Source organism: Chelonoidis abingdonii, chromosome 10 (assembly GCF_003597395.2).
Source record: "Chelonoidis abingdonii isolate Lonesome George chromosome 10, CheloAbing_2.0, whole genome shotgun sequence".
NCBI classification, from domain to species: Eukaryota; Metazoa; Chordata; order Testudines; family Testudinidae; genus Chelonoidis; species Chelonoidis abingdonii.
The window spans coordinates 78,906,457-78,916,698 of record NC_133778.1 but is presented as its reverse complement, the minus strand read 5'-3'; positions in this window follow the sequence as shown (position 1 = coordinate 78,916,698).

Here is a 10,242-nt window from a genome sequence, read left to right as displayed (position 1 = left end):
GTGCAAGTGTGGACACACTGCAGCGCTGGTCGCTGTCAGTGTGGACACACTGCAGCGCTGGCCGTACACAGCTGTACGAGCACAGCTGTAACTACCAGCGCTGCAAAACTGTAAGTGTAGACAAAGCCACAGTTAGAAAGCAAAAATGTAAATGTTACTTTATAGCATGTGATAAAGCTATTACAAGTACCATTAATGCAGGCAGCAGCTCACAAGCATTTAAATGTTTAAACACTAAACACACATTTATAAATCCAATACCTGTCTCAGCCAGACTAACACCAAGTGAAACAGACGCTTTTCCTGCGATGAATTAGCCAGAGTCACACAGGCACAAATCCAGGGTGCGATCTTGGACAATCACAGGCCACGTTTCCAACTTTGGTGATTTTAGCAGGAATCGTACGGTGCTGGATGTTTTACTTAAAGCCCCAGCAGCTGGAGTCATGTGAATAGGGGAGAATCTCAGCTGTCTGTAAAAAAATGTGTGTCTAGCTCTTATGGCTGCCGAGAAAAACCTGAGTGTGTGAGTTAAGAGCTCCAAAGCCAGAAGGCAAAGAAAGGAAGGCAAAGTGTAGATCTTCAAATCTCATGATTTTTAAGACAAGACAGAGATTTTTGGCCCTATCTCGTGATTTTCTAATGTTTCTGGCTGGCGGCACCATGCACCTCATGACAAGAGCCTCTTTCATCTCCTAAGGGTGCAGGATTTCTAGCCTTCCCCAGAGAGGCACAGACATAGATGGAGATGAATTACCAGGTCCTAACCGTGCAGGAGCTGGGACAGGCGAGATCCTGCAATAAGTTCTCCAGTCTGGTTTTAAGTGACTCAAGCAAAGTAGCTTCTATCATATCTCTCTCTTGCAGCCTAACCGGCTTTTCTGATGCACTCGTCCCTTTGAGATTGGCTGGAAATGATCCCCCCAGGGAGCAACCGGAAAAAAACCTAGCTGTCGGGTGCTCGGAGCATGATGCCGCCTCCCCTGCGTAGCAGTGAGGGGCATCGCAATGATGCCTGGAAGGGCCCACCTCTGCAGCAAGTGCCCAATGACCTTGCAAGCAGATTAACTCTGCCCTTCAGCCTCCTTGTGCATGTGTCCCACAGAAGGGCAGGGAGCTGTACTCAGTGGTGAGCTGGAACCGGTTATTAAATTTAGAAGCTGGTTTAGAACCGGTTGTTAAAGGGGTGGGCAAACTCCAGCCCACAGGACCATCCTGTCTGGCCTGCCCGAGCTCCTGGCTGGGGACGCTCCCCCGCCCTCCCCCGGACTCCGCCCCTCTTGCAGTCTTCAATTGACACGCCCCGCGCCAGTGCTCTGGACGCTCCTGGCAGCTCTGCAGCTCCTGCTGCTTTGAGCAGCAGGTAAGGGTGGGGCTGCAAGCGACCATACACGCGTGCCGCTGAGCAGCATGGTAAGGGGGCCAGGCCAGGGCTGGGAGGAGGGTTGGATAAGGGCAGGGAGTGGTGGAAGGGGCGGAGGTTCTGGCGGGGGTGGTCAGGGGACGGGAACGGGGAGTTGGGGTAGGGGTAGTTCCAGGGTCTGTGAGGTGGTGATGGGATCAGGGCAGTCAGGGGACAGGAAGTGTGGGAAGTGGGTAGGGGTGGGGTCCTGGGGCAGTTAAGAGTGGGGGGGGTTCGGGAGGGGTTTCAGGGGACATGGAGCAAGGGGGGTTGATGGGTTACCGGTTCTGAGGGGGGCAGTCAGGGCAGGATGTGGGTGGCGGTCGGGCGGGGGGGACACAGGCTGTTTTGGGAGGCACAGCCTTCCCTTCCCGGCCCCCAATACAATTTTGTAACCCCGATGTGCAGGGCCGGCTTTAGGGAGTGCGGGACCCGATTCGAACAGTTTCAACGGGGCCCCAGCAGGGATGACTAAAAAAAAACACGTTAAAGGAAAACACGTGGGGCTTGTACTTACCGGGCGGTGCGCTGAGTCTTCGGCGGCGGGTCCTTCACTCACTCCGGGTCTTCAGCGGCACTGAAGGACCCGCAGCCGAAGTGCCGCCGAAGACCCGATAAGGAACTGGTTGTTCAGATTTTGGCAGCTCCTCACTGGCTGTACTCCCAAACGCCAGGCTGAATCCACGCTGGCATAATGCCACTCGCTTCAGCAGAGCACAGCACCACCCGGAGGGGACTGGGCAACTTCTGTATTCCCTGCATGACAGGGGGAGAGACCTCGCCCAGATGGGCATGGTCCAGTTGCACATTCAAAGCCAAACTGAAGCAGTTAAAACCTGTTTTCATAAAATGCCATTTCTGAGTTGATCTCTCTTATGTTGATGTCCATCACCGTAGCATTGAGCCACTAGGCTGGGGGGTCACATTCCCTGCTATAAACCCCTGTTTGAGCTTTTGAGAGCAAGCCCCTTAGCAAAGGGCTTAGCCTTTTACATGGCGTGGGGAAGAGCCATCTGGAGCGAAACGGGATGCTCAGCCTGGGTTCAACACAGCCATGTGTGTTTGGATAAGTCTCGGTGTAGCAGGGGGAAGGATGTGCATGGCAGCTTAGCCTCAGCTGTGTCTGTTTAACCTGACCATTTTATATGAAATGTGGACCAGATGCTGCTCTCAGCCACTGGTGTAAATCCGGAGTCACTCCACTTCAGTGGAGTGACTCCGGATTCAAAGCCTGTCACACTATTGAATAGGGTCTCTGGCAGCCTGGATCACAAAATGCTTAGCAGCTACTAACCCCCCCACCCCCCCGCCCTGCCACATACAGAGTGGACTCTGTAATGATGACAGGGACCAGGTGACTTTGGCAGGCCTGAACTGGGGTGCAAGGAACAGTCGGGCCCATGCCATTGTCTGTTTCAATTGTCAGCTCTGTGGGGAAGGGCCTGTCTCTCACTGTGGGTGTGTGCAGCTCCCGGCACAGGCGACTGGGATCTCAGGCACTACCCTATCTCAATGCCATCAGCACGTGTGTCAAAGCAAAGGACAATTAAAACGTGCTGCAGTTAAACAGTGTTTCTATTGGCCTGCCCTGCGGCTAGATGTCTGCTCACAAGCCACTCTTGTGTCCCATGCTGGGAGAACAGACCCACCATCATCCAGCCTGACTCGCTCCAGAAATGAGCTGTTTAAATATTTTTGCTGGATGCCAAGTATTTTTGGACGCTCTGTATAAATATCAATGGTAAAGTGCTCTTTCCCCGACTTGGCTTCAAGTCCCGGCTGTGACCTCCTGCGTTCCCAGCTTTGATAAGCACCAGGGCTGCCGAATATTCCTGGGTTTGTCAGCGCCTGCAGCTTGCACAACACGGCATTGTTCTCTCTGGTGTGAGACGTGCCTTGCTTGCCTGTCCGGGCAGGGGGACCCCTCAGGTGCTCTTTGGTGCTGTGTCTGTGCGAGGGGAGTGGACCGCTGCTAATTCCACTGATGTGACTGCATTGGTGAAAACTCCGGCCGCGCAGCATGTCCATGCAAGCCAGGCTGTGTCAGTCGCATCTTTGCCCTGCGGCCACACGACCTGCAGCTGGGCTCACTTCTGGGATCTTCCCCCACAGCTCCTCCCACAGCCCAGTGGGACTCGGGGAGTAGAGATCAAACTCCCATAATCCCCTGGAAAAACCCCATAATTCCGGTAGGAACTCCCATAACCCCCCCAGGGGCTGCTTCCAATTCCTCTGCCTTTTCTCCCCATGCGTGCTGAGCGCCAGGCTCCCCATGGAGCAGAGAGGGGTTGCTGCTGGAGCTTTGGGAAACAGCTGCTGGCTGATGGTGGAGGCGTCCCAGCAGCAGCCCGGATGGGGTTTTCTTTTGCTACAGTGGTTATACCTCCGCCCGTCTTCCTCCAGAGACGCTGGTTCTGCACGGCCCTGGCAGGTGATGAGCAGGGTTAGTAGAGATCATAGACGTGTCAGGCAGGAAGGTACCTCGAGAGGGTGTCCAGTCCCACCTCCCTTACCCCCCAGCACGGGGGCAGGACCAAGTAACCCTAACTCAGCCCTGACAAGGGTTTGTCCAGCCTGGTCTTAAAAATCTCCAGCCTTGGGAGCTGCGCTGCCCTGAGTGTTAGAACGTTTTTTTCTAATCTCTCACCTAAATCACTCTGGGTGCAGATTAAGCCCGTTGCTTCTTCTCCTGCCTTCAGTGGGCATGGAAAGCAACAGATTCCTGACCTCTTTAGTGCAGCCTGTATTTAAAGACTAACCAGTTCCCCTTTGGGCTTCTGTTCTCAAGACCCAGTTTGTGTAACTTTTCCAGCGGAGGCCTCCCCAGTGCCGAGCCGAGAGGGACCACACCCTCCTGTGTCTTACATGCGACACGCCTGTTAACACCCCTGGAATGGGGTTCACCAGTGGCATACACAGGTTTTAAGTGTAGGGGGAGCAAACATAAAAAAGGTGCCCCCCACTTGGCTCTTCCTCTGGCCACGCCCCCCCTTGGCTCCTCCTCTGGCCATGCTCCCATGGCTCCTCCCATTTCCCCCCCAGATTAACCCTGGGGCTGGCTCAGGATGCCTGCAGGCTTCCCAGGGGTGCAGATACCCCCCTATCCCCCTGCAGTCCCGGGAGAGTCTCTCCTGCCTACGCGCTCTGCAGATGTCCCCCGCCGGGCTGTGCCGCCCCTCTCCACCCACGGGGTCCTTTCCCCCCCGCTCCGCCCCGGGCTCCAGGCTCCTGCGCTGTGCCAGGGCCCCTGGTCCAGACAGCAAGTCCTGCACCCCTGCCCTGCGGGCCTGACCCAGGGGAGCCCCTCGCCCGGACCCTCCAGTGCAAGACACCGGATGCCCCCGGTTGTCCCTGGCCTGCTCCCGACACTCGGTGCTCTCCACACGGGGCTCGTCAGCCAGGCAACCTTAAAGCTGCAGGGGCCTTTCGCCTCCCCCCGCCGCATCAGCAAGGGGCAGGGAGCACTTGGCCACTGAGCCCTGAGCTGCTGCCGCAGAAGGTGGCTGCGGGGATGTCGGGGCCACACTGAGTGTGGGGACGTGATGGCCAAGGAGCCTGCCCCCTCGCTCCTCCGGCAGTGCCTGCCTCCCGCCATGGCTCCTCCGGCAGTGCTGTTGTCAGCACTGGCTGGCAGGTGCCGCTTTCACGCCTGCCGCCCCCCACCCATGGATCCTCCGGCTGTGTTGCCGCCAGCGCCGGCCCGGCAGGTGCCGCTTCCGAGCCTGCCGCCGCTGCTCCCCATGGCTCCTCCGGCCGTGCTGTTGTCAGCACTGGCTGGCAGGTGCCGCTTCCACACCTGCCGCCCCCCACCCATAGCTCCTCTGGCCATGCTGCCGCCAACACCAGCCCGGCACCGCTTTTTGAAAACATGCCGAGGGAAAGCGGCTGCTTCCTCTGAACCCCACTAGCTACGCTACGCCTTTTCGCAGCTGCCTCACATTGCTGATTCCTGCTCCGTCTCTGACCCACGCGACCCGCCCCTGATCCATAAAATGTGGCGGTTGTAACACCAGACGCCCATCTCTGCCTCACCTCCCAGTGCCGGCACAGCCAGACTGGACTTGCCACTCGCACTCCAGCGCTGTGTGTCCAGCCCAGTACACTGGTGTGGGGGGATCAGCTCAGCAAGGCTGGCTCTCCCGCCATTAAACACGCATGGTCAGACGCCAGCGAGCCGTGGGCCAGAGGTGGCCTTTGAATAGGGCGACCGTATTTTCCGAAAGGTAAATGGGACATCATGTGGGGCTAGCCCTCTCCCTCCCCCGCAGGGGCTGGCCTGAGTCCTGACCCCATCCACATGCAGGGCTGATGTCACTGCTTCTACTCCCCGCCCCCCCCCCCCCCCCCCCCCCGCACACACACACCATGTTCCTCTGCACCATTGACAAAACTGGACATTTGTCCTGGTCACTCTTGCCAGCTGATCCTGACAGCAGAAGCAAAGCAGACGAGGCGAAAGTGACCTTTCGCAGGGCGCATTCCCATGGAAAATGTCTGTGTTGTGGGGGCTGAGGGAGATCAGCCACAAAAGGCCCCCGCAGACAAAGGATGCAGCAGTCAAGCCGGATGTTAATTTTTCAGCCGGTGTGAGTCACTCGCTGTCTGTGATGGGCACCTCGAACCCACCACGCTGGAGTCTGCATCCTCCTCTGTGCACGGTGGTGGCTCCTTTCTTAGCCTGTCCATCAAAGGGTCTCTTGTGCCCCTGCCCCCCACTGCCATGCAGCCGTCCTCAGGATCTCCCTGTGGGACTCTCTGGGAGTATTCCTTTCCCAGCCCAGAGGGGGGCGCTGTGGCACGTTAGAAGCCAGAAGCCCATTGCCCGATGTGAGGCATGGGTTTGTGTGTCCATTGTGTGTAAGTTGCATATACATGGTCCTTATACTGTGAGCGTTGTGAACAGTGGTGGATTTAGAGTTGAGGGGCCCTGTGTGGAGCTTCATTTTCAGGGTCCCTCCCTCAGGATCCAGCCAAGAAAAAACAATCTTGCTTATCTCCCCCACACACCCCATTTTTCATTTTTAATAGTGGGGGTGCTGAAAGCCAGACCCATCCACCTCAGGCACGGATCCAGACCTGGGTGTAGGCCGTGGGGTGGCAGCCGGGACCATAGACATGGGACAGCAGCAGAGCCCAGAGAGCCCCGGAGTGGCAGCCAGGACCCCAAGCACCCTGGAGGAAGCACACAGGCAGAGCCATGGGGCTGTAGCAGGAGATTGGAGACTCCAAGAGCTTCTGGGCGAGGACAGCTTTGAGTGCCCCGGAGGCCCCATGCTGACCAGCCTGGAGAAGGTGCAGAGACTCGCATGCGCTGAACACCCACCTGAAGGTGAGGGGGGTGCATGGCTCCATCGGTGGCCACCTGAGTGCCCCGCTGCCTCCGTGCGCTGATCTCTGCTCTCCTCCTCTGGCCGATTCCCCTTAGCCACCGCGGCCACGCTGCAGCCCCCGCAGCCGAGCTCTGGCACCTCCCTGCCTGTGCAGGAGCCCGGGCATTTCTGTGCTCCTAACAATATGTTTTAACATAAGTGGCTGTAAGGATGCTGCCTTTGGTGGGACACTTTGGAGAGTATCAGTTCAGGACAAATTGCTTAGAGCAGGGCAGTTATTGACCAAGGCTGGTGGTTTTCCACTGCTAAGGCACCCAACCAGCCAGCCAGAGAGGACTTTGGTCTCACCCCACTGGCTAACCCCAGGTCACACAAGCAATTCCCTTAGGCCCTCCAGTTTCCCAGTATCACCACCAGTGCCACTCGTCCTGGGGACAAATGGTTATGAAAACCAACACCCCAGTAAAAGAAAAAAGGTTCTCTCGATCCCAAAGGACCAAGCCCCAGACCCAAGTCAATATGCAAGTCAGATCTTACCCACAAATCACGCTGTTGCCAATCCTCTAGAATCTAAAATCTAAAGGTTTATTCATAAAAAGAAAGAAATATAGAGGAGAGGTAGAATTGGTTTGATGGAATCAATTACATGCAGTAATTGCAAAGTCTTGGTTCAAGCTTGCAGCAGTGATGGAATAAACTGCAAGTTCAAATCAAGTCTCTGGAGTACAAACATCCCCAGCTGGGATGGGTCATTCAGTCCTTTGTTCAGAGCTTCAGTTTTAGCAAAGTCCCTCCAGAGGTCAGAAGCAGGATTGAAGACAAAATAGAGGGGTTTCCTGGGCCTTTTATATTCTCTGCCCTGCGGAAGATCACAGTAGCAAGATGGAGTTTGGAGTCACATGGGCAAGTCACATGTCCATGCATGACTCAGTTCTTTACAGGCCAACGGCGTCATATAGTAGTTTGAATGTTCCCAGAAAAGCTCAGATGTGGATTGGCATCTCCCAAAGTTCATTGGCAGTTACATGTTTCTGGACTGGGCACTTACTGAGAATAGTCCTGTCTCAAGAAGCTGCCCAAATGTGTCACTGAGGCTACTTAGAATCAAAGCACATTGAGCTCCAAGTAGATAGCCGACGTTCATAACTTCAACTACAAAAAGGATACACACCGACAGACAGCATAATCATAGCCTTTCTATAGACACCTCACACAACAACCTTTGTACAATATTTGCCGTAAAAATATAACAGTGGTTGCAACAATGATCGATACGGTCACAGGTTAGTCAGTAATGTCACAGTGGTGCAAAGCGGCAGCCAGGATCCTGAGCGCAGGGTGGCAGCAGAGCCCCTCATAAAACGGGGGGTGCTGCAACACCCCCTGAACCCATAGTTCCCATGCCTACGTTTTGGGGCCCTGGGCCACAGCACGGTATGTTTCAGAGTAAATCCGCTCCTGCTTGTAAAGTACCTGGCCAAGTGTGCATGCGGTGACATTGCCATGTTGTGGTGAGGCCCCTGGCGTATGAAAGCTGTACTACTTCGGCAAGCCAGGGGATGTAAGCTTTCAGCTCTGGAGCTAGAGGTATGAGTTATGGAAGCCCCAGGGTTCTGGGTTCTGGTCCTGCTGCTGAGAAAGCGGTGTCTATGTGCACACAGGTTTGGGGTTGCTCGTGTGTGCTGCTTTGCAGGTCTGAGCTGAGGAGATAGACAAATGTAGGTTGAGTGAGCCTAATAATTGGGAGCAAGTCATGACACTGAAGGTGATGAGGCACTGAGGCTGATGGGGAAGGGTCAGAGAAGAGAGGGGCTAGGGGCTGAGACCCAGATGCAGGGGCCTGCTGCAAATCAGGATCTGCTGTCTTGCTTGGTTACCCACAAGCTGAGCATGGGGTTGGAGTGGCTCGTGGCAAGGGAGGTGGAGTCTCTGACCAGCAGGAGTCTTTATGGCCTTACCCTCAGACGTTGGCTGGGGGTTGCTCTCCAGAACCAGCTGCATCTTGGCCAACACAGGACTTTGGAGGGGTGCGTTAGGAAGGATTGGATTCCCTAGTGGAGGGGATGTGGTCAGGACACCTGGGTTCTATTCCTGGCCTGGTCTCCCAGCATGTGCCGTGGCTGAAGAGACGCGCCAGCCCGGGGGGTCCGTGGCTTGGCTTCCTACGGCCCGTCAGCACATGAAGGATACTCTCCTTTTCCTGCGTTTTGGCCTTAGCCCTGATGACGTCCCGGCCGCTCACCCACCCCAAAGGGGATGAATCGCCCTTATCCCTCCACAAGCACCAAACTGCCTTTAAAGGGCAAGGAATTGTCAATTTTGTTTCTGAAAAGCGCCTGTTCCGCTGGCACACCACATGCCCGGGGGACGGGTCAGAAGCTTGGGGGGCTGCCATCAGACACAGCCAGGGGCTGGCGGACGAAGCCTCTCCTATAATAAATGAGGCAGATTGCAGCAGAGTAAATCCTGTCTCTTTGACATCGTCCAGGGCCCAGCCACAGCCCCCTCTTGATCTGCCCCCTCCCCCCAGCCCCAGACACAGGGGCCCGGCTCATCTAGCCCGCACCGTCACTGATCCTTTGCTTCAGCTACATTTGTCTTTCTTAATATTTAAATTCTTAATTCAGTGTTTCCAGTTCATTGTCCAGGGCTCAGGCTCCATTCTTGCATGGTTAAAGGAGCCATTTCCTCCTGCAGAGCAGCCGCACAACGAGCCCTGACGCATGGGAGGGAGTCAGAGAACATCCAGAGTGCAGTCCCTGCTCTAGCATCCATCAGCTGGGGGCCAGCCCCAGCCATAATGGACCTTGCTGTCCCGCTAAGGACACTGGAGAACCTCACGCGGGGAGGGTGAAGAAGAGAACAGCATTCTGTCCTTCTAACAGAGCAGATTTGGAGGGGAGGGGGCTAGGACACCATTTCCAAGCCCCCACCACAAACTTCCCTCTCTCCCTGTTATTCCAACACCCAACAAGTTCCAACACCCGGTTCTATCCCAATTTGGTACCCAGCCCCCATCTTAGAACATAAGAATGGCTAGACTGGGTCAGACCAATGGTCCATCTAGCCCAGTGTCCTGTCTTCCCACAGTGGCCTGTGGCAGATGCTTCAGAGGGAATGAACAGAACAGGGCAATTATTGAGTGATCCATCCCATCATCCACTCTTCATTTCTGTGTCAGATAATTCTGTTCTTTACTATAGTTTCAACTATTTTTCCTGGCACTGAAGTTAGGTTTAATGGCCTGTAATTGCCAGGATCACCTCTGGAGCCTTTTTTAAAAATTGGTGTCATTTTAGTTATCCTCTTGTCATCACTGATTTACCCCAGCATCTGGCTTCCCACAACTCCAATTCAGTATTGCCAAGCCCACGTGTTCAAAAATCATAAGGCAGATGGGAAAATTGTGAGATTTTAAAGAAAAATAAATCTGTAGGCTTTTTTTATTTGGCTTTGGGTGTTAGATAATTCAGGGGCCACATTTGCAAGCTTTTCTCTGGAAGGCTAAAT